The sequence below is a fragment of the Cupressus sempervirens genome, chromosome 8, assembly GCF_028749045.1.
Source record: "Cupressus sempervirens isolate cs-2001-9-10 chromosome 8, ASM2874904v1, whole genome shotgun sequence".
NCBI classification, from domain to species: Eukaryota; Viridiplantae; Streptophyta; class Pinopsida; order Cupressales; family Cupressaceae; genus Cupressus; species Cupressus sempervirens.
Genome location: NC_143125.1, coordinates 557,518,148 through 557,544,156, shown reverse-complemented (window position 1 = coordinate 557,544,156; position 26,009 = coordinate 557,518,148). Strand labels below are relative to the sequence as shown.

The window sequence follows — 26,009 nt, the reverse complement described above, 5'->3', positions numbered from 1 at the left end:
AGATAGAGGATTGGTGGAAAATAATGAAATCCATTTTGAAAAATTGATGGTTGAAGAAACTCATGCTATGTTTTGAAAAAAACTCAATTCAAATCCCTTCATTGTTTCTTTAGTTATTTGGCATAAGACAATGCACAAGAAGATTGATTAGATTCAATGTATTTCATGGCACACAAACAAGTTTTATTCTTATTCTCCTAAAACATGTTTAATCAATTTGAATTGATTTCAAGACATGATTATTATCCTCTACACCATGTAATACTCATAATTATGTCAATTTTTCTTCCAACAAGAATTCCATTTTTTGTCATGGAAAATATAGTCTTATTTTTGTGTTCTGAGAATTCATGAAGACAGGTCAAACATTGATCTTTTATCTTATCTTGGTATGTATAACTTTTTGTTTCTCATTATGAGCATGTTTGGATATTTTTTCTTGATGTATATCCTAGGGTTTCAAAAACTAAATTAATCCTTTTAATGCTTAATGTATATCTTAGGGTTTTTTGATGCATCCTAGTTATCTAAGGAGTTTGCATTCTACAAAGTTTTATTAAAGGATTATTTTCATTGTTATGAAACTCTTCTTTGCATCTTTCTTTTCTCTTTTTCATAAAATGCAAGGTAAATAGTTTCTTTTGTAATTAAAAGAAAATAAAAATGTTGCACTAGATTGGTGTTCAAATTTGTATACTTTTACATGTCTAGGCAAACTAAAAATTCCAAATATCACAATTGATCACTGATCACTCTAAAGTAGCCAAATTATAGTTGCAACAATAGTATTGTTAGACTAGACAATACTATAGTCTCTTTTGTAAATTATTTTCATCCACTTTCTCTTTGTGCTAATGAAGAGATAAGATAATCCTCCCCCATTGACCCTCTACAATTCATGTTATGTATACAATAATTAATCTCTTTACTTGTCTAGTATAGAATAGAATCTTGTTTGCAATCATGAGAGTGAATTCTATCCTTGCTACATAGTCATTTTTGGAAGATGAGTATTTTCTATGGACACATGTTCGGTTTCCCTAACCTACCTTTTGATGGTACTCCACAATCATCTTGGCACATTCGCAAAGTTAGCCTTTTGAGTAGCCAGCATGATGTTCCATGGTCCTACTCCAACAAGGAACTTTTTTTAGTCTACATAATTGCAATTGTTACCATTGATGGTGGGTACCTTAGCATTTCATACTCCACTATATAGAGCTTCATGGAGAAGGAAAATGTGTCCAACTCTTCATCAAATTCAGCTGCCTTGAGAAATATCTTGATGAAAACATAAGGGGTTGGTACTATCATATTAAATCCCAATACACTGAGCATTGATTTTTCCATTTGTAAAACTTCTTCTTTACTGTAGGCTTTATCTAAAATTTGGACAAAATTATCAACTATGAGAATAGAGACCTACTTGAACTTGCAAGCCAAGTGAATAGTAGTAACTCCTACTAGCTATAAATGCTTTCTATTACCTTTCCTTTTTAGAGATATCTATATATAATGTTGATAATCAAGAATAGTTTTTCATACAATAGCTTGAACTTAAAATGTACCTCAATGAGCCAATCAATTAGAATACCCCTCATTCTCTCATTTATATCTATTTTTTCCCACATATAATATCAAAGATCACAACTAAGGTGCTCCCTTTCTCTATACATAGTGTAAATATCTTGTACATAATTTGAAATGACCAATTGGTTTTCACCATGTTCCTCTTCACTGCACCAACAATCTTCCTTATATCATTAGACATGAGAGCCAAGTTTGTAGCTTCCAAGGCTATTACAGAGCCCTCCACATTGATAATAGTCCCCACATATACTAATGTTAATGCTAGTACATCATTAATTCCACCCCCCATCATGCCAGTCTTCCCCTCCTCCTCTAGCTCTCCAATAAATCTCAACTTGTCTTCTGGTAGTAATTGGGCATGAAATTCAATTTCTCCCACCTGTACACCATTAAGAGGGCTCTTTTGTTAGTTAAAAATATTTTGACATGATTGCTTACTCAAACTAGTCATTAAGGCTTGTACCTCTTTTTTGACTTATCCAACAGAAAGAATAGTATCATGTAAGCATGACCACTCTAATTCCTAATTTCTGAAACTAGTAAGGAATTAAAGAACAAAAATTAATCCATGCAACCCAAAAATAATAATGACAATAAAATTAACAAAAAAAAAATTTGAAAAAAAAATGAATACATTCTACAAGGGATTAATAACCAACCTTAAATTGGCTAAAATCTCGCAAATGTCTCACTATTATTTATTGTAGTCCTCAATGCCTACAAATCAAATCCATTAAATTAGGACTTACTTCAAAAAAGAATGAATAATTAGATTATAACTTCTTACCTTGTTCATAGCATATGGAGGCAAATCACCATGCCAAAAAAAAAAAAAAATCTCTACATAAAATATAGATCTAATGTTCTTATGTTTTTTCTCCTCTCAAGTAGGACTTGGATAACTTATTTAAAGATTCTAGATGTGTAACATATTGCACAAAGTAGAAATGGAGTAACAATACTAGTGAATTGGTATTATTTGGAAGGGATTAAACAAAGAAAATTGATATTAGTCATTTTGTTGCAAAATGGCTATTCATCGCCTATTGAGAGTAGTATCATGAATGATCTCAACCTAACTATTTTTGAGGTATATTGCATACTATTGCGAAATTTTATGGTCCTCTCTTAGCTAGACTTGGGAATGTCAAGTATGCCTTTTTTTGGTGAATCAATTGCTAAATTTTACAATTTTCTTTATTAAATTATTTGGATCACTTTCCAATGTTGGGACAATGATTGGGGCTATGATCAATGGGCTGCTTGCTAATCACATTGGAACAAAATGGGTATTTTCTTAGGAAAACATGATTATTGAAGGAAAATATGGCTTGATACATCAATTAAGCCATTCCTTTCAATATTAACTAAAGTAAGATGCCCCTTGTATGGATTCTAATATTTTTTTGAGTTTTCTCTTTATATACATAGGCATTGATTGTAGCCTCAATACCAAACATTCTAGGGTGGATAGCCATTTGTTTGGTAGATGCAAGTTATGCTTTTATATCACTAAAATTAAGTATCATATAGGCATGATCCACAAAAAATTGTCCCCAAATTATGACTCCATGTATTAAACTTAAAGTCCAGTCTCAGAAATTACGTAGCTTGTATAGGAAAATAATATACTTCTATGTTAATTTGATTATTGCTATATGGGTGTAGGATTCCTCAATTTTGTATCTAGGTAGGATATTGATAGGGTTGGGAGTAGGAATCATATCATTCACTATAAGTTTATTGATTTACCATTCATTTATAGTGAATACAATTTCAGGTTTTCTATCATTACTTATTAGGTGTTTTTTCTCCTCCATATTGAGATCTATAATCTTTACTTTCTAGCTTTAATTCTTATTAATCATTTCTGACAAAAAATGGAAAATATTTACACCCTTATTTTTCTTGTGAATAATACAAAATCAAATGTAAAATCATTGTTAGTCATGACAGTATTCAGATCTACGCATGAAGTAAATTAGATTTCCTTGTTGGAATATTCAAATATGGAAAGAATACTTATGAGAGGGGGGGGGGGGGGGGAGGGGGGAGGGGGGGGGGGGGGGGGCGTGAATCAAAAGTATCACACTTTAGCCAATAAAAATTTTAACTGAAAGTAAATTGCATGCATGTAAATACATCAAGTAAACATGAAACTAAACACGTGCATCAACAACTCATAACACTATAATTTGGTAACCCAAAAACCCTCTAAGAATAAGAAGATAAAATTGGGGTGGGGATGATACCCACAAACATTACTGCAGCAATATTGTTCAACCACTTCTGATGGTCTGCCCTATTAAAGGCTTTACACTGTATTAATAGTGACCTGGTTAGAGGCTTTCCAAACACTTTACATGAAGTGTCACCCTGTTAAAGGATTTAATCACCTAATTAAAGGATCTACGAAGTAGCTATTAAGCTAACCTATCACCATAGGATTTTCATTCTAATAAAATTGCTAGAAAGTATTAGGTATAATGAAACTGATAGATTACAATCCTTGATTGCTGAATGCAGACACCTTTTTTGCTTTCTCTAATTTTGATGCTTTATGATTAGATAACCCTCACTTCTGAAAAAAGATTTTTCTTTTACACCCTTGTATGTCCACTCATATATTTACAATGAATTTTCATCTTCCTTATAAAGACATTTGAGGATTTAGGGTTAGGTATGGATCTACGATCCATATTCAATCTTCATTTTTTTCTTATTATTTGCACTTCTTCTATTAGTTGCATGCCTTCATCATTATTCTTAATGGCTACATGTAGATTGCATAGGAAAAATAAGAGATTCAATCTCATCATTAAATCCTTTGAGATTTACCTTATGTCAGCTGTAAAAACGATTTACATCATAATTTGTGCAATTATAAACTCTTATGCTGATATTCTAAGTTACTCAGCTCCTGAAGTATTGCTGATACTCGGTACATGTTGTTTCTTGGAAAGCTCGGCACCTAAACAAAATTGTATCACTCGGCACCTTATGTTGCTCGGCACTTGTTGTTGCTCAGCACTTGTTAACACTTGGCACTTGTTAACACTTGGTATCTGATCTTCACTCAGCATCTAAAAACTACTCAGCACATGAAGATCACTCGGCACCTGAAGTCTTTCCTAACTCGGCATTTGTTGTGGCTTGCCATGCATGGTGTACTTGGCACTAATGTGGAATGTGATTAAGTGTGTTGGAACTCAAGTGTCAAAAACCAATATGAGGTTAACAATCTACCCCTTTGACATGAGTGACAAAAACACTTACCTAACCTTATGAGTACATTTACTAATATGATTGGTATATACAGAGTTTAAAGAACACCTGATCAAAATTGGTAGCTTACAGTATATATAGCTCAAAAATTTTGTAACTCCCCCTGAGTTGATTGTGCCTTGTCTGTATATCATGCTCCTCCTTTGTATCTTTTCTCCCCATTAATTCATCTCATAATATCTATATCTCCCCCTATTATGTCTCTTTTCTCCCCCTTTTTGACACTTATGTCAAAGAATGTTTAAGGGTTAAGACCATATTTAGCCAATAATGTGTTGTTTACCTCCATAATCATCCTGAGAGCTGCATCACAATTGTTCAAAGCAATTTCCAGTGACTTATGCTGAATGGCAGTCTTGGCAGCAAGATGAATAAGTCCATCTGATGTAGAAAGATTTGGGTCTTTCTTGAGAACAGTTTCAGCATATACTTGCTCTTTATGGAGTATCTCTAAATGTGGGGTAATGGAGTATTGGAGATGTATTAATTTGGCCTTGATATTAGCCTCATCTCCTATTAATAAAACTATTTCTTTGTGAGTGTGAAGTAATTGAGCAAAATGCTTCTCACTTTGAGCTGGATCTTTAGGTAGTTGTATGCTTGAAATGTTTAAATTTCTTTCCAAGTTCAGTATCTTTTGGCTTGTTTCTTGTGTGAAGTATGAAAAATCACACAACTTTTTGTACAATGAGAATATATTCTCAAGTACCTTTTTCACTTTGTCAATAAGCTTTGCCAATTCAACTTGTGAAAGTGCAATTTGACTTGATATTTTCTCATTCACTTTCCCCTGAAGTTTTCTTTTTGACCATTCCATAAGTTTTGCATTTGTTTCTAGGTCTTCATTTGTCACTGGTCAACAATGTCTGTTAATTGCTCCATGATATGATTTGACTCATCTGGTGATTGCACACTAAAGGCTTCCATAAAGATGTCCTTAATCTCATATAGTGTTTGCTTTTGTTTATACTTCTTCCTGAGTATCTCCTGTCTTTTCCTCTTATTCAATGCATCCTGCACCTCATTGATTTGATCAATGGTTATTGATTTTGCATCATAACTCGGTATGACTATCTCCTCATCTAATTTAGGGTCTCCATAGTGAAGTACCCTTGCAACTCTAGTAGTACTAGATGTTGGAATAGATATTTGCAATGGCTGGTGTGAAGGAGTTCCTGAGGTAGGCAGATCTATTAATGCTTGTATTGCCTCCTATTCTTTATGGGTTTTCACTGTTTCCTCCTCCTTCTGTCTACCATGATCAATTATTGTAATCTTGGGGAGTGCACCTTGTGTTTGTCCTGTAGGATTGGATGTAATAGTCTGTCCTATTTGTTCTATTCCTTTTTCTACAGCTACACTTGGCTTCTATATTGTAGCATCAACTATGCTTGTTGGCATTTGAAATTGACTACTAGTAGTTATAGAGATGATAAAAGGTGGTTCTTGTGGATTCACCTTATCTTTGACTGTACTTTCCACTAGTTTTTGCAATCCATCTATACTGACCAATACTAGATCTGCACATAATATTGCTTGTTGTGTAGATTGGTCAAGAATTCTTTTAAAATCTTCTGCAGTTAATGGATTGATATTCTAACCAAAAGTATCAGGAACATCAGTAATAGTTATAGTGTCTGCAGGTAAGATGGATGCTTGAGGAGGGCTAGGGGGTGGCAATTATGTGTCTTGCACACTCTGATCTAGTTGCTGCTCTTGCTTAGCTATTGCCATTATATCCTATTTTTGTTTCTATTCCTCCTCTCCATCTTTCTTTTCTTCTTCCTTCTTCTCTTCTTCTATTTTATTTTGTTTTTCTTCTTTCCTCTCTTCTTCTCTTTTCTTTTCTTCATCTTCTTTCCTTTTTCTCCTCTCCTCTATTGGTACAACAGCTTCTTCCTTGTATTCTTCTTCAAGAAAATCTTCAATCTTTTTGTACAAGTTTTTCCATGATTTCATTGTTCTTTGAACAATTTCTTCCATCCTATTTTGGAGTATGTAGAATGCCTTGTATTTAGGTGTAAACCTATTATTGTGCCTTTTGACTACATTATTTACTTGTTCCTTAGTCAAATCTGGCAATACACTTGCTAGGATTGATTCCCTCATCTCCTTCTCCATTTTCAAACAGAAATGCCATCTGTCTTCTACAATTTTTGATAGTTCTTTTGGCAATCATCCATCTAATTCAAGTGAAGTGTACTTGAACTATGCCATCATTCCATAAACTATTTCTTCTATCTTATTTTGTTCTTCTTTAGTAAATTTACTAAAATCAACTTTATTTAAATTACTAAAGTCACCATTTCCAATCTTTTTACATAAGGTATCAACTGAAGAATAGCTTACCTTTTCAAATTGGTCTTCTTCATCAGTGTTAGGTTGAGCCACATATCTTCTTCTTTTCCTCGGCTCTTCCTGTGTTTCCTTTGTTTTCTTCAGTCTTGGGTGCCTTTGATCTTGTAGGGTAGTTTCTGCTGATATGACCAATTTTCAAACAACTGAAATATTTAGTTTGATTCAACCATCTTTTGTAGTTTCCTCTAAAATGTGTTCTTATGTAGTTTTGTGGTATATGTCCATATTCTTGACAATAATGACAGCTATATCTGGTATTATAATCCCAATGATAATGACTTTCATTCCCTTCTATTTTTGTTGGTTGATTTGATGTCCACATAGGTTTTGATCTGCATTCAAATGCCCTATGTCCATACTTTTTGCAATTATAACAATGTCCATCAAATCTCTGAGTCCTTGTGCAATTTTGTGTCATATGTCCTTACATGTTGCACTTGTGACAGAAACTCTTATTTTTGCATGTTTTTGATTGATTGAATCTCCTACTCCTGCACACATTAGTTGTATGCCCCTTCTTATTACAGTGATGACAAGTGGGTTTTGAATTCTTACCTTTATCACTTCTTTGTTTAGCACTCTTTGATGATTCCGCAACTTCAGTGCTATTGTATCCTAGTCCTGATGTATCATGGGCAGATTTTGGAGATTTCAGCAACTGTTCAAAATACTTGATGGCTTCACTTGACTTGTTGAGATTCTTTGCTACCTCTTTTTCTCTATTCAATTCATTCTGCATTTGTTCATTCTGCATCTTCAAAGTAGAGATCTCAATATCTTTTACATTGAGTTCATTATGAAGGTTCATCCTTTCGGCAAGTGTATCCATCTACATGTTTGAGATCCTTGTCAATTTAGTACATTTTTCTTCAAGTATGTTTGCAAGATTTCTTTTGTCACTTTCCATCATCACTTTATCTTCAACTGCTCCTTTCTTGTGTTCAGTAATTTCACATATCATTATGGCTTGTGATTCATGTTCCATCTTGAGAGATCTTATCTCCTCTACTTGAATTTTATTTTTCTCCATCAGTTCTGCTATTGCTACATCAAACTCTTTAGTATCTCCATTGGAAAATATGTTTGTGGTATCAATATCCTTGTAGTGTATATCATTTTCAGCTATGGCTAGATCCTTCCTTTTTTTTAATGAATTTCTCAACTTGTTTCTAAATTCCTCCAAGCTATGTAGAGCAAGTTGCACATCTATCACTTGATTTTTAATGATCTTTTCAAGTTTGAAAGCTTCCATCTTTAGATCTTTTCCTCCAACCTGTTAGGCTTTTCCTTGTGAGAATCTGGATGCTCTTATACCAATTGTTGGAATATTCAAATATGGAAAGAATAATTATGAGAGAGTGGGGGGGGGGGGGGGGTTGAATAAGAAGTATCACACTTTAGCCAATAAAACTTTTAACTGAAAGTAAATTACATGCATGTAAATACATCAAGTAAACATGAAACTAAACACATGCATCAACAACTCATAACACTGGAATTTGGTAACACAAAAACCCTCTAGGAATAAGAAGGTAAAACTGGGGTGGGAATGATACCCACAAAAATTACTGCAGCAATATTGTTCAACCACTTCTGATGGTTTGCCCTATTAAAGGCCTGTCTTGTTAAAGGCTTTACACTATATTAATAGTGACCTAGTTAGAGGCTTTTCAAACACTTTACATGAAGTGTCACCCTTTTAAAGGATTTAATCACCTAATTAAAGGATCTACGAAGTAGCTATTAAGCTAACCTATCACCATAGGATTTTCATTCCAATACAATTGCTAGAAAGTATTAGGTATAATGAACCTGATAGATTACAATCCTTGATTGTTGAATGCAAGTACCTTTTTTGCTTTCTCTGATCTTGATCCTTTCTGATCAGATAACCCTCGCTTCTGAAAAAAGATTTTTCTTGTGCACCCTTGTATGTCCACTCAAATATTTACAATGAAATTTTGTCTTCCTTATAAAGACATTTGAGGATTTAGGGTTAGGTATGGATCTACGATCCATATTCAATCTTAATTTTTCACTTATTATTTGCACTTCTATTAGTTGCATGACTTCATCATTATTCTTATTGGCTGCATGTAGATTGCATAGGAAAAATAAAAGATTCAATCTCATCATTAAATCCTTCGAATTTACCTTATGTCAGCTGTAAAGATGGTTTACATCATAATTTGTGCAATTACAAACTCCGATGCTAATATTCTGAGTTACTCAGCTCCTGAAGTATTGTTGATACTTGACACATGTTGTTTCTTGGATAGCTCGACATCTAAACAAAATTGTATCACTCGGCACCTTATGTCGCTCAGCACTTGTTAACACTTAGCACTTTATGTTGCTTGGCACTTGTTAACACTTGGCACTTTATGTTGCTCAGCACTTGTTAACACTTTGTATTTGATATTCACTCGGCATCTAAAAACTACTCGGCACATGAAGATCACTCGGCACCTGAAGTCTTTCCTAACTCGGCATTTGTTGTGGCTTGGCATGCATGGTGTACTTGTCACCAATGTGGAATGTGATTAAGTGTGTTGGCACTCAAGTGTCAAAAACCATTATGAGGTTAGCAATCCTACATAGAAAACATATTAAGAGATGGCTTTTACTTTTTCTACATGCATTGAAACTTTAATTCCGTGTCAACATTGTGGTATGAAAACATAGTTACCTTGTCAAAAGCTCAAAAAATAATAAGTTCATGGATGTCAAATATTTATCTATATTAGGTAGATATCTTATTCTCCCATATTGCATTAGTTCTCACACTTGGAAACTAGTCAATCAGAATCTACCATACCTAATAAAAGGGGTTACTTTTTATAGTTATCAAGAAGGAGAACATACTCTATATTTATTTAATTATCTATATTTTATTTTACTATTAGTCTATTAAAAGTAAATGTTGTTTGTCAAATTTATCCAACTGATAAGAAGGATATTTTCCATGAATTTGTTATATTGCTATTAGGACTACTCTAAAGCTTAAGCAATGTAAACCCAAGTGAGAAAAAGCTAACAATTTTTTTATAAATTTAATCATTAAAACCCTAGCATTGCTTAAAATGGTGGAAGGATTCTTGTATTTGTCTTGCTTTCAAGATTTGAAGTACAAAATTGAGCTAAATCAGAGCCTTTCATCTTCTGTAGCCATGAACTTAGATTGACATTTCTGAAGAGATTTTGCTAGTGGCTTAGTAAGAAATATAGCAAGAACAATGATGACCAAGCCTAGAATGGTTTCCAACACAACTGTATGAAAAAGTATGCCAATGGAAACCAATATTTAAAATGGAACGCCGATGTAATCACCATGGAAAATATCCAAATTGGTATGCATCTATAACTATATAGTCTATAATTTCACCAACAATATGCCTTTGCCTTGCGAAGTTTGATAGCTAGAGTTGCTTCTGATCTATAATTGCCATCAATGCAAAATGCATTCACATACTAGATCTTGTGGAATTGAAGTACCAAAGGCTTTGAGAAAAGGATTCAAGAATCTTCACTAAAAAAAAACCACCCACTAGAATGAATCTTCATATCTAAAACTTTGTTTTCCACTTGCAAATTGTACAAATGATTGTACAAATAGGGGACATGAAATCCTTGCAATTGATCTCAGAAATGTAAAGAATCTTGTGACTACTAGATATCCTTCCAATAACATTTTGGTAGTGCTCTAAAATTTGCTAGTCTATTTAGTGGACCATGTTTCTTTGATTCTCCCATGCTTCTAAAAATGTTCTTTTAGTTTTGGATGCCACCTCTTCAGGGACTAAATGTGGAATATCCCTAGTCTCTAATGGTTTTGAATAACCTAGATTTAGAAAAGGATTCAACCATCTGAAACTCATATGACTAAAAATGCTAGTTTTATATAGAGGGGTGACATTGATTTTGGTTTCCTCTAATTTAGTAGCATGTAGTAGGGGTTTAGTCAAAACCACTAGGCTAGATGAAGTCTAGTATCTAATGATTTTGATACTATAGTAGAATAGAAGAAAGCAGGTTATAGATCTTGTTAGATCTAGAGCTCGATTTGGGAGAAAGAGTGAGCTACAAAGATTCTTGATATTTATTTGAACATTAGTAGTATTCTTAAAATGGATTCAATGATCCACTAGATAGTCTCAACTAAGGGTGGTGGTTTCTTGAGATCAATCTTTAAGGAAATAGCAACTACATTCCATGTCAATCCTTGAATGCAGTAAAGAACTAGTTTTTGTTTACTCTTTGTTTGATATATCAGTATCATCCACAAGCTAACCCCTATGTTTTCCAAGCCAATAATGAATGAAAGAAAATTAGTGATTGTATGTGCAATTGATCTACTATAATGCATACAAGGAAAATGACTTCTCTGACAAATAATAAGTATGACCAAGAAAATTAACATAAACAAAAGATTTCATGTAGTGGTGAATAGATTTTGTACAAATTCTCTAGACCATTGAAGATTGTCTCTTTGTAAATCCCATCTCTTACTATAGCTATCTCCACAACTAAAACTATCACCATGGAACCATGAGACTGCTCCTACATTTGTTAAAAATGTAACCAGTCAAGTAAAAGACAAATTTGACATAATGTTTACGATATCAGTACAAATTATTTGACAGCATTTGATCTTGTCTTTTCATAGTGAATATATTGTTGTCTTCTCCTCATGGTAGGGGCATGACAGTTTTTGTTAAGGATCCCCTCATAGAAAAAATCCTTAACTCTTCAAAGTAGGCCTCTTGGTGGAAGGGGACAGATTTAACTTTATAAGCCTTCAAGAATTTTCTTTCTAGAAAATCTTTTAGCTTCCATTATTTCTTTTTTTAAGAAATCATAACAACTTCTTAGGATCCCTTATCCCCACTTAGATACTCTTATCTAGATAAGGGTGTCCTTTCCCTTGCTTAAAGTCTCAACCAATCTTAGAATTCAAAACCTCAGCATTTCTAATGAACTAATATTTTCGAGAAAATGTGTTTGCTGCTCCATTGAAAATTAATACATGCTTCCAAACATTCCAATTAGTTATTTGTTCCCAAAAAGAATTAGTTATCTATTTCTATAAAGAACTGAAAAAGCATTCCTTCTAATATGGCTAGTGTTGGTGGTCCTAATATGCACCTCCATATGGCATGCATCAATATTTTGAAAGTTGATGGTTATGAACTTGGAAGAAGTCAAACAAAGTCCATAACTAGCATAGACATGGTCATAACTATTTATAGTTATTTAAATATTAGTATGTGATTCTATTTCTTGGACTGCATACTTGTGCTCTACTATTATCAAGATTCACACTAATGTGGTTACTATCTGTAAAGATCTATGACACATAAGTGAGTTTCAAATTAGGTAAAAATCTAAATTCTAAATTTGAATAAAATTATTTTAAAGACATTTTATTAACTAGAAATTGAATGATAATAGAAGAAGTAAGAGAAGACAAAAGGGCACAAGTTGATAATGGAGGTCACCCAAATTGGACTACAACTGAGGAGGTGTTCTGAAGCAACACCAAGCTTGAACACTTTATAGTTTGTGTTAAATGTCATGTTGATTGAGTTGGGTCAAGTATGGAAAACAAAACCTACAAGTAGGGTATACTCCTTAAAGAACATGCTTATTTTGGGGAAGATTATGTTGGGAGAAGTGTAAATCCTAACTATCATGCCCTATTGCAGCATCTTATAATAAAGCAACATAGATTTTCAAAAGTTGTTTAGGAGATAACAGGAAAATTAGTATTATTTAAGTTCAAGCATAGTCATCCTAAACTATTGCAGCCTAAGATGCAATAGAAGGCTTGTTTTATTACCAGTCTATCAAAATGATCTCTTCAATTGATTCAATAAAGTGATTTAGTAACACCTCTAAGTTGCAATCCTTGTCAATTTCATAGGCAAAACCTTTATTTTTAGGCCAACATAGAGTCAAAAACCTTTGTGAGATGGAACATGGTACATTAACTCTTGTATTCTATTAGACAAAGGAGCAACCCCTTCATTAAGTGATAGCAAACACTTCCTTGATGTTAAGACACCTACAAGAAACTACAAAGCATCTCTTTTAGCTATTTCTTGTAACCAAACATTATTGAGACATGGAGCATCTAGACCATTAGGGATACAAAAAAGTTCTTTTGAAGAAGGCAACAAAAATTCTTCTAAAATAACATCCAAAAAATTAGTGGGAAGTCCTGCTATGTGAAGCATTGGTAAACAAGTTGGATATTTATGAATAAGTTCATTCATTAGTGTGACTCTAGAAGAAAATATGTCACCTCCAAAATTATGGTAATGGAAAAATATTAAAGATAATCTTGGCAACAAAGAACTCTCCTCTGTGTCTGGATCCCTTGTAGTGGTTCTTGGTACATAGGTTGTTAAACCTATAACCTTAAGCAAGTCCTTAATAAGATGCCTCTGAAAATATAAAATCTATTCTTCATATCTGAATTCATTGTATGATGATGATGTCACAATGTCACTCCCTTGAGGAACCTCCACAATCCTATTGACCTCAATTTGGAGCCTTCTTATTGAATTATCTAGACCCCTAAGGTCCCTGAATAATGCAACTGTAGGACTATTGTAATCCATAAACTTTCAGAGAATCTTCACAACACATGTAACAAGATGCATGTGAGTAGGATTTATGTCCTCTAACAAAATAAGAAGGGTTGGAATCATCCCTATTTCTCTTGAAGGACTTGGAGAAGCTGATGATGATGTAATATGGGAAAAGAAATAGTATACAATACCTTCCACTAATGAAATTAGGCATGCCTCTATTGTAGTCAATAACATCATAGCCTTTTGAATCAAACTCAATAGCAACACATGATTGGTTGCATTGCTAGCTATGTTTGGAATATTCAACACTCAACTCCTCTGTTGAGATGTAGATATTGCTGCAAACTAGTAACTTAAGGCCCACATAGCTAATGGTACAAAGAATTAGGTCCTTAGACTGTAGGACTTCCATTAGTTCACTAATTAACTATGAATCATTTGAAAAAAATGCCCCTAATTATTCATGGGTATCATTTCACTACACAAGTACCACAAATGCTAGAAGCCTAATATAAGTATATTACTTATGACTAGTGAGTGAAGAAAAAGAACATGCATATCATATTTGAGTCCATATGGTAAATCTCAACTCACTAGGTATCTACTATTTATATATTAAATCCTTAAAATAATTAATACTAATTCTCAATGAAAACTAAAGAATCGAATGAGAAATTTATAGAGGAATACTCTCCATATCTTCTCCAGTAGAAGTTTGAACAAAACACCAAGATAATATTCTCATGTGATGAGAGGTGAAGAAATATGTTTTTGATCAATATTTATATTGATTAGGGAGATAGCTCTATCCTATTATTATAGTGCCTTCTATTCCCTTGCCCATTTGAAACTATTCCTTAGATGTCTGGGTGTCTAGTTTCCAATTAGTGGTCTTCGCCCACATTCCCAATATGTGGTTTCCTCTCATCAAAACCTATGTGCATGTTGACTATTTTTCTATTTGACTATTCCTCCATATTTTGGAAACCAACTACAATGTGGAAAAACTAGAGTTGTTGAGTTAGTGAGCATGAAAGTCTACTTGAGCACCAGTGATGCATTCAAAATAACTTTAGCATTACAAGGTGGATGCACTTTGTGCTCAAAGTGAAAGTTATACAGTTGACTAAATGTCCTAGAAACAATCTTCTTTGATGCTCAACATCATTTTGTTATTACTTATGTGCTAGTCACTAGTAGATGATTTCTACAATTCCACCTTTTGGTTTTTTAATTGAAGGCTCAAAATGTCTAACCATAATTTATTAGTTTGTCAAAACTCATTTTTAATGATAAGATAATCTCTCCTTTTGATGCTCTGAAAATCTAGGGCACTGTGCAACTTGGGGGATCACACCATTCAAGCAACCTCAAGATTCAAACATGGGCCACTAGTAATAAATTCTCAATGACTTACTATTGTACCACAAACCTTAAAAATAATTCCTCATGTCTCCTTACAACAAAAGGTAATAAATGTCTTTCCATGCTCGTAGCCATCAGTTGCCCTCTTCCCAACTAGATCAAACATTATATGGGCAATTTGCCAAAAGCGATTTTTTTTTTTTAATTGTTATTTTTTGGCACTTGCCTTGTGTATTATAGGGTAATGATATGGACTTTGGTAATATATTATTATAATTTTTTGGCATAAGACCTTTTGGGTGAGTTTTCAAACATAAAATACGTAGCTACCATCACTAAATATCAAATTATAGTAAATATCCCTCATTTATGAAATTGGTTGATGTTATAGCTCTATAGTGATGTAATGTCCTTTGTTAGATTGCTTGAAATATAGAGACAATGTTCTCTAGACTTCAAAGTGAAAGATAATTTTCCTCATTAAGCCTTTGAAGATATGAATTTTGTTCTCTTAACACTATGAGAGATTTTTGTTAATGAGTGACTCATATAATGAGACATCAACCATCTATCTTAATACATCTTACTCTTGATACAAATATGGGATATGGTTGTAATGTATCATTTTGGTGTAGAAGAGATCCAATTATTGACAACATATAACATATAGCATTGTCTCTGTTTCACTAATTGTTGATGATAATCTTGATGTAATATGCCAATATCAATCATGACCTCTATTTAAATTCTGATATTTCTTCTGTCGAGATGATCATGGGTGTAATGTATCAAATGTGTGTTGCTCACAAACTTCCCAAATGTGATGTTGCTGCTATGATATCTTACAATCGATTTTCTTTTTATATATAGTACTTTCCACTTTTGCAATCTCCTTTTATTCATATTAGTTCATGTTCCAGCTCAGCCTAAAATAATTAGTTCCCAATTTCTATGGTGTGGTTCTTTGCCTCTATATCCACTTAAAATCATGAAATATTAGCATTGAAATTTCTATTCCAATCATAGCTATCACTAGATATCATACCTTATTTGTCACTTGACAATTCTATGTACATTTGTAAATTTGGAAGTTCTCAATAACATTATATGTGTCCATTATTATCAATAGTTCTAGGTATGATTTCCTGTATAACATTGTCTCCCAAAGCAAACTAGATATTGAAATGGAGATCATCAATTTTGTTCAAAGAAGAACCAATGCTCTATAATTTTCAAATGATAAGGAATTTGTTGTTATATTGTCTTCCTTGTATAATATTGATATATTTCAATATGTTGTTGATAGTTATGCTTAATTTATATCTTTGTATAGATACCTTGAGCATTCATTGCATATATTTTTGATTCCATAGTGGTCCTTTTTAATGATAAGGATGAAAAATATGTATCTTCTTCTGCCACTATGCTAGTGTGCCCACCTTGTAAATATCAAGTCTGTTGACTTTCTCTTGTTGGATGCTAAGTGTTGCTCTCTTGGATGAGTGTTATTGCTTGATGGTTCAATATTCCTCAATTGATTCCTTGAGGTATGTGTGAGTAATGACTTTTTGTCATTAGATGCTGATTGTTGATCTCAGGTGAGGACCATAATAAAATTATTTTAGTTATATTTAGCATGCTTCATCAATAGTAATATTTAATTTATAATTTTTATATTTATTGCCACATTTATGAGAGTCAATTGGACTTTTATAACATTCTATATTGAGTGGGAGAGTGAGATACAAATAAAATTAGAGTTACTTGGGTCTTACTCAAGTTTTATTTTAAATTAAAATTGTATAGGCATCTTCACATTAGAATTAGTAATATGATAATTTTAGAACATAGAATAGCTCTTCCATTATTCAACCTTACTTTTTAAACTTACAAATAACATGATTACACCATTTGCAAAATAGAAATTTTGATAGGAACACATTGGGTAATGTGGATTAAAAATGCTATAATAGATTAATTATTGACTACTATGAATTTGTGTTATTTGTTTGAGCTTAGTTTGTGATCTTCCATGTTTGTAGTCATTTAATTTATAATGGTAAGATTATGATTCTATTTGAATAGAGGGAATATCAAAGTATTTGATCATGGAGCTTTTTATCTTTTGAAATCGTTAGGAACTTGTCGGCCATTAGAAATTTTGTATGCTCTAAAATGTTGCAATGATGGTTGTAAGATAATTTGTAATCTGATGTTGTCAGTTGTAATTAGAATCCTTATTTTTGTTCAATAAACATCTAATACATATATGGATTTTTGACCACATGGCTCAATAATATCATCAATTAGGTAGAATTTCATTGCTATATTTGTAAGCTTGTAGGGAACATGTTTTCAATTTCCACTAACTACCATCCTTATTAGCTTTTTATCATAATGGATATGCATTATCCTTATTACTAGACCTAATAATGATAGATGTTAATTCCTTTTTTTCTACCTTTGAATCTGTTACTAGTTCCTTGTAATTTAGAATTTGATCATTCAGGAGTCAGCTATGGTTGGCCAAAATGACTTAAGCAATTATCATAAGTTGTCAGAAAGAGAAAGATGAATGCTTTCTATGATTAAGATGACAAATATTGTTTGTGGAAGCCTAGTTCATTGTTTGTATAGATTATTAAAAGCATATGACATGCTCAATATAGGCATGCAAAATAAGTCTTGAAATGAAACTTGATCTTGTATGCGTTTCACTTCATACATCTCCTTGTTCGTATTGAAACTATATTAGATTCCTATTAGTGAACATATTTTCCTCCAAAGAAAAATATAAAAATTAACTCCAAATCCCAAATTGGAAGACTAAATATACACTAACAGTTGGGTCATTTCACTATTGAAATGCATAAATGCCCTCTAAATTTATCCGCATATAGCTCCTTGTACATGATTTACAATGAATTCAAATATGGATGATTTTAACCAAAAAGAAAAAAAATCTTATAAGAATCTACCTATAAACATGAAATAGATGTGGAAACACTAATCTAATTGGAAGGAAATAAACAATAAATGATGCAAAGTTCATTTACCCAAACACTGCATTACAAAATAAATAAAATCAAAGAATATATTTTCCATCCTCTAGAGAAAATTAAGAATTAGAGCTTCAAAGATATCTTGATATCAAAATGTATTCAAAAAATAGCAACACTAGATGCACTTAAAGAAAATTGAAAATTACACAAAGATAACAATCGGTGGAAGAAAACTACCCAAACTCAAAGTTTTATTTTGTAGTTATCTCCCAAATCTCCCTTCTCTAAGATGTAAAAGAATATACAAATCTTATTACACACTACATCATAATTACCATCTAGAATAAAATGAAACTCCCCTCCCTTACATTACATTTCAAAATCAAAATTTCCCCTCTTTTTCTAACACACAATTTAGAAAAAGGAAAGCTCTAGTCTTCGACAAAACCACAGTCTGCTCTCCTCTCAGAAGAATTGGAAAAATCTAGGAAAACTCTCTCCTCCTATTGTAGCACAAAGTCTACCCTTGGGAAAGAAAAGTGTAACCCCTTTCTAGTCTCTTTTCTCTGTATTTATTTCTCTTTCTCAAACAAATCTATTTTTAGTTATGCAAAATTGATTCCTTAAAAGTACCTTTTTCCCACTGCCAAGTGTCTTTTATGTCAAATTTCATGAATCTAGAAACATCTCAAGTCCGTTATGATATTAAACATTTCTAAAATTTCATCTCATTAAGATTATAACCATTTATAAGGATTCAGGTTACATTTTTTTCCTTTATAAATTCAATAGCACTATTATATTCAAGACTTCTCTAATGAGTTGTGATGCCATGTCACATGTGGAGATTTCCACCTTCCTAAATCATCAATCATGCATCTACAATCTTGTTACTCCTTCTTTCTATTACATGACATGTCTCTTTTATCACTTATTAGTTTTTAATTAGTCAAATGACATTTTTCTTATAAGTCTAAACATTATTAAAACATATGGTGGATATAAAGGCTTTATAGATTTGTGGCTCTATTAACTAATAAGGACCTCTAACTTATTTCATGAAATGTTCTCAAAATGAAATAAGTCTTACCCTTGTTAAAAGAATCAATAGGCCTCTCCCACTGATTTGTGATTTAAACACATGTTATTCTTCTGTTGTGACATTCAATATCTACACAAGACTAGCTTGACATTTGACATCCTTACAACTAGTTCCATAGAGGTCATTTTCTGAATGCAATGACCCAGTTTATTCTTTGTGTTTGGGTGTGTTAGTAAATAGATTTTTCACAGTAGAATTTGCCCAATGGAGTGTGTGACAAACTGTTCACAATAGTTGGTTAGGCCCTTGGTATGTGGCCTTCCTCTATGTTTAGAGGGGCAGCTCCCTCATATGATATAATTTTTAAAGGGTTTTTTGAATAAAGAATCTAAAACTAAAAGGTGAAAATCTCATGATGATGAATGCACCACATGACTCTAAGGCTTTCTTGAACTACTAAATTAAAACTGCTAATAACAACAATCAAGATCTATGCTTGAAAACTATTACTAGCACAATGCTGATCCATAGATTCATAAACATCTACACCATACCGTGAGAATGCTCACTGCAAAGAGAATCAACATTTCTAAAAATTTAGATTTAGAAGAAGAGAACTCAAACTGCACATTCCTTCATTTTCTTGCACCAAGAACCTAAGAGGAATTTTTGATTGCAAAGACAAAATTTGTACATACTTTCCAAATATCAACTCCTAATCAATTTTTTAGCATAGTGCTCCCTTTTTCCAAAGCCAATAGGTGTCCTTATATAGACATAGAGGTTAATAACTACCTCTTCATGGTTAATAACCACCTCCCAAATACATGATTTGGGTGAGGTTAATTAACCTCAACAAAATTAACCTCAAATAACAATGACCAATAATTGAAATGTATAGCTTGGAACATGTCTTTAGATGGTTGAATCATTGACTTGTTGAGTTGTTTGATGAAGACTCTTCCTCATGATCATCACCAAGTTTGACATATTGAGTATTGACAAGGAAACAATAATTCACAACACCAATTGCTTGTGTACTCACTGTAATCTAGATGGTGATAGTACAATCTTGACTTCCCATTGATATAGATTATAGAAGTTCAAATCCTTTTGAGACTAGTTGTAATGAACCATTATCATATCCAACAGTTGATGCTCTATTGACTTTGAACATTTATTTCTACAAAACCAATTACTTTCAAGGCAAGAGTTTAATTTTGGCATTTCTCTCTCATATAAGCATCCCACGTGATACTGACATTTGCACTAATCACAAAAGAGAACTATCAACTCTGTAAATACTCTGGATATTGTCTTGCAACCATTTGACCTATCATCAATGTCCAAGAGTTGCATTTGTTGTTGAAGTAAATTTTTTACCATTTTCTAAAATAATATTGGTAGAAGGTCAATGGCATTTGCTTCCTGCATGGGCTTCCAAATCTGTTCATGAATATACTTTTGTTCAACATGCACGTAGAATATCCTCATAGGTTACCCAACTCTCTTCTTGTGAATTTGAATAATACACTTTTTACTTTTCTGCCACCACTTGATTTTCTTTCATCCAGGCACAAGCCCTGAGAACACTAGCAATGGCAGCCAGTTTTAGTTTCATGCTTGTTATCTACATTTCTTGAAAGAGTTCCAAGACATCATTGTGATTCTTATTTTGAGCATGTTCCACAACCATTGCATTCCAAAAAATGACATCTCTATTTCTATGGGACATTTCATCAAACAGTAGGTGTGTTTCAAGTAACCGTCCATATTTGGAATGCATGTGTGAGAGAGTAGATCTCATGAAACAATCCTTCTTATATCCACTTGTAACAAGGAATCGATGTACCTGTCTTCCAAAATATGGCTTTCCAAGTGTGTAGAAACATGAGAAACGCGAGTGGTGGAAACAAAATCCAGCTTCACACCTTGTGATAGCATCTCACAAAAAAATTTCCAAGTCATATTACACTACCCAATTTGCATATACCTAACAATCAAAGCATTCCAATAGATGACATCTTTCTCCAACATTCCTCAAACACTTGACATGCAAGCTATAGATTCCCACATTTTGCATACGTGTCAACAATAGTGGTTCGCAAAGTCGTATCCATCTCAAATCCTTTTCTAATTATATAATAATGCATACTCTTAACCATTTGCAGAGCAGCAAGATGAGCACAAGTTGGTAGCACACTCACCATGGTGCTTGAATTGGGCTCTACATCAAAGACTTGCATTTCGCTGAATAATAACAAAGACTAATTTTTGTGCCCATTCTAGGAATACCGAAAAATTATTGCATTTCATGCAACCACATCCTTTTCAGACATTCTATTAAACAATGCTTGAGAAATCTCTATACTCCACATTTTCCATACATATATATGAGAGCAGTCCCCACATAAGCATTAGACTACAGTCTGAACCTATCAATGTCACAGTGAATGTCTCTGCCCTATTGCAAATTTGACAAAGTAGCACATGCCTTGAGAATGAATGAAAAGGTAAAGTGATCTGCATGTATGCCAATATCTTACATTTGGTAATAAAGTCTTAGTGTTTCCTTAGACTGTTCAGTACATGCATACCCATCGATCATTGTAGTTTAGACAAAGACATTTTGTTTATTTGTTTCATCAAACACATTGGACACATCTACCATAATCTTACATTTGGCATACATATCAACAAGGGCAATAACTTTGGTGATGTTCGACTCGAGCCCAATTACAATAATGCATCCATGAATATACTTCATGTTCCAATGCAGCTAGACTTGTACAAGCCCTTAATACACTCAAGAAGGTAAATTTGTTTGGTTTCATATCTGCCTCTTGCATCTAAACATAAAAATTCAATGCCTCATCTTCGAACCCATTGTGTGTCAAGCCCACAATCATTGAATTCAAAGAGGATAGATTTGGTTTTGGCATCCATGAAGAATAGTTCTACTGCTTTCATAAATCTGAATAACTGATTTGTCATCTTTGTCACCCTCATATTTTTTATCTCCCTTTCCATTTTTGCCAGCATCAATTCCCTTCCATGCACTGCTTTTGTCACCCACTTCTTTCCTATTTCTCTCTCTTTGTGAATCAATCCCTTGGCCATGTTTCTTTTCCGAAGGCACCCTTCTTGCAATAGATGGCCACTTAATTTTCTTAACCCACTCCATGTGACTACCTTGTGTGCCTCTACCATGAATTATTATTTGAATCCATACCACTTCAAAGGTGAGCATACTTTGAACAGCTTTATCCTCATTCTTCTTCCACTTGCCATGCACCTCACTAAAAGTCATGGGTTCTTCTTTAAGGAGGATTTTGTTTTCAATAACTTTGTCTTCCACCTTTTTCTTGAGCTTCTCATATGCCTCATTGAATGTCTTGGATTATGCTTCAATATTATTAGGCCATGAAAGTAAGAGGAAGATGAATTTACCATCTAGGTGTTTGATTTTCACCCAAGCCATGCTAGTGATGAGAAAGTTTATTTCCTTTGTGAGCAACAAAACTCAAAGAAATTTGGTATTGGATTTGTGATCAGCCTTATAAAGATCCTTTAAATGGAGCTACTATGTTTCGAGGACATCCCTAATCATTTCCATTATTATTGCCCATTTCTCTCGTGTACATATCTGACTTCTTATGGGAGAGTTTTAAACAAGTTAATAACTATCATATACAGGTTAAGAAAAACATATTTTTGGTGGCCTTAATAACCCTTTTGTGAGGTTAATAAAAACATGTTTTTGGAGGAATTCATTAACATTTTGAGAGGTTAAGAAAAACATGTTTTTGGGGGCATTCATTAACCTTTTGAGAGGTTAAGAAAAACATGTTTCTAGTTACATTCATTAACCTTTTGATAGCTTGAGGCTCACAAATCGGATTTTAAAAATTTCAAGTGCTATGCAGAGTTGGGAAAGAGCCAGTGACATGAAGATATAGAAACTCACAATAATTCAAAAATAAAATGGCAAATTTAAAGCTTAAAACCAGGAAAATTTCAAAAAAAATTAACCATGGCTTATAAAATTGAAACAATTTTATAATAGGGCAAAAGGGTGGTAACATAAATGAGAAAATTGCTTACATATTTCCAATGCATGAGATCTCCATTCATAGGTGAGTCCTGATGACTCAAAATGATTGCAATGGATCCTAGAAATATCCCTAACCTAGACTATTATTTGATACTCTCAGGTCACAAACATATATGAATTGTCAGTGTTATGTGGCATGCCTTCACATACCACTTTTTAGTCTTCTCACATTCACTGTGCCTCCACATCCAAACCATTCAATTTTTCCATTCCTTAACTCATTGTATCAGGCATGAAAGAGAGATTGGGTCACTACATTTGATTTATTTTTCCATTATGGGCAATTTCTAGTGTAGTTTTTTGAACTTAGATAAAATTGGATGTTTGGTGTTGCAAGTCATTGCTTGATGATGTCTTCACTAACACCTCTTTATCCTTTCATCTATCGATGCCTTTCAAATCTATAATTATCCTCTAGTACATATATTCACAATTGTATTTGATTTTTTTATTTGCATGAGAATGCATAGAGTGAGACTCAGGTACATGATGCTCATCACCAACTTGGCATCCAAAGCATGAATTTTGACTCTAATCAATTCTCTAAACTCTCTTTCAATGTGAATTGAATTGAACCAATGGTTTCCTTATACCCACAGAAATCCTTCATGTTCATTAAGGCCAAATTGTCTCTTTATATGTTTAGATAACTTTCCACTCCTAGGATTTCATTAGATATAGAAGTAAATGTGTTCCTGTAAGAGCATACTCACTTACATTTGGATCCTTGATATACTAAGCTAACTGTGAATTCCTACATCATGTGTGAGGAAATCTAAAATTTTAATGGTGTACCCTTGAAAAAATCAACTATTCAAGTTGAACCTCTGAATTTAGCTCATTGATTCGTAGATGTTGGGCCTTCAAATGTTGAACATATGAACTCTTAGGTTTTGAACCTAGAGTCAAAACTGGATGCTAAAAAATAACACTGACAACTAATGATCCTACAAAATGAACCACTTCAAACTACTTTGAACTAATTTGAACCTTAGTTTGAAATAGTTCAAGACTCCACACTGAAAGTTTAAACATTGGGTATATATTGGGTACAAACAATTCTTAACTATAAAGTTTACTTACAAATATCCTTTTTGCTACTAAATTATGTATATTTCCTGCAGGTAAAATCAATGCCAATGAAGTATACAAGTGTTATATAGTATATATAAAACTCAATGAAAAATGATGATAAATATTATTCAAGATCAATGTCTAAGATGCCTTTGATCTGCATACATTAATCAATTGCTATGTTGCAATATCAAGCAACATATACATTATATATGACATGGATGGTTACATGGGTGAATGGGCATGTGTCCATTTTGGGACATGTCCATTCACCAATGTGCCTAATTGGTGGAATGGTCACACCTGTGATTAGTCATAACAAGAACTAATTCCATTTCAGAATTAAGTGAGCCTATTTGCAATTGATAAAAATTAGTATAAATAAGATTGTTTCCAAAGTTCAAATATGGGATATTACTTCAAAAATTATATGCATCAATAGTTTTGAATGTTGTGATCTTTATTAAAATATTTAGACTATTAGTACAATTTTCTAAACCAATGCTATTTGCCTCAACAGTAACAACCTATATTTTTCAAAGCATAACAACTTGGGCACTGATGAGATAGTTACATTTAAAACTGCCTCTTTTAATTGATATCATTTTGATATTCTCATCACCATTCACATAAATTTGTTTTTCTTATTTTTTACATATTTTGTGTCATTGTAATTTGGTTTCTCTATCTTTCCATAGCCCATTTGATAGGAAATACCAAACTCCTTTTGAATATAGAGATTCACTAAAGAAATAATAGTGGCACCAATTGAAGGTTGAGTTTAGTGTTTGTAATATGGCAATGGCCTTTAATGATATACAACTATGATATGCTTCATCCTTGACAACCTTAGAAAAAATATATGTTCTCATTGAAATTTGAAATCTCTATTTGGGGACCTTCCACTAGTTAGTGCATGGTACCATACCATACATTAATTAGCATTTATGAAATAATAGAAACACTGTGAGGCTACAATAACATATATGTTATCTATAATGGGTATAAAAAGGCTACAATGCATAAGGGGCCTAGAGTCACATGTTCAAAATTATTTGTTCGTATTAAAAATATTAGAGTAAAAATTTTACTTTGGTGAGGATGGTCTATGACATATTCTATCTTTATTGTAGATGATAGTCACACACAATTTGAGAAGCTAGAATACATTGAAGAAGACTATTAAAAGGAGCTAGAACAAAATGATAAGGTAAGATCTCTCTCTCTCTCTCTCTCTCTCTCTCTCTCTCTCTCTCTCTCTCTCTCTCTCTCCCTCCCTCTCTCTCACTCTCTCTCTCTCTCACTAGTTTTACAAAAGTGAGTAACAAGTGTAGTTTGGGAGATTTTCTTGATATGGATTAAAATGTTTTAACTTTGAAAATTTTACATATATTGCAATTTACTGTAGGTTTCTATTCCTCTAATAGAGAAATGCAAGAAATATGGAAGGGAATTCCAAATTGGCACAAACCGTGGAAGTCTTCTTAATCAGATCATGAGTTACTAAGGTGATTTTCCTAGGGGAATGGTAAGTTCATCTGTTATTTATATTTCTATCAAGTTGGGCGTATGGATTGTATGCT

At 33.0% G+C, this 26,009-nt stretch overlaps 1 pseudogene; it reads right to left on the bottom strand.

Moving 5' to 3' along the window:
* Positions 1-896: 896 nt before the first annotated feature.
* LOC149543637 (cyclin-B2-3 pseudogene) lies at positions 897-1,980 on the bottom strand (annotated as a pseudogene).
* Positions 1,981-26,009: the final 24,029 nt, after the last annotated feature.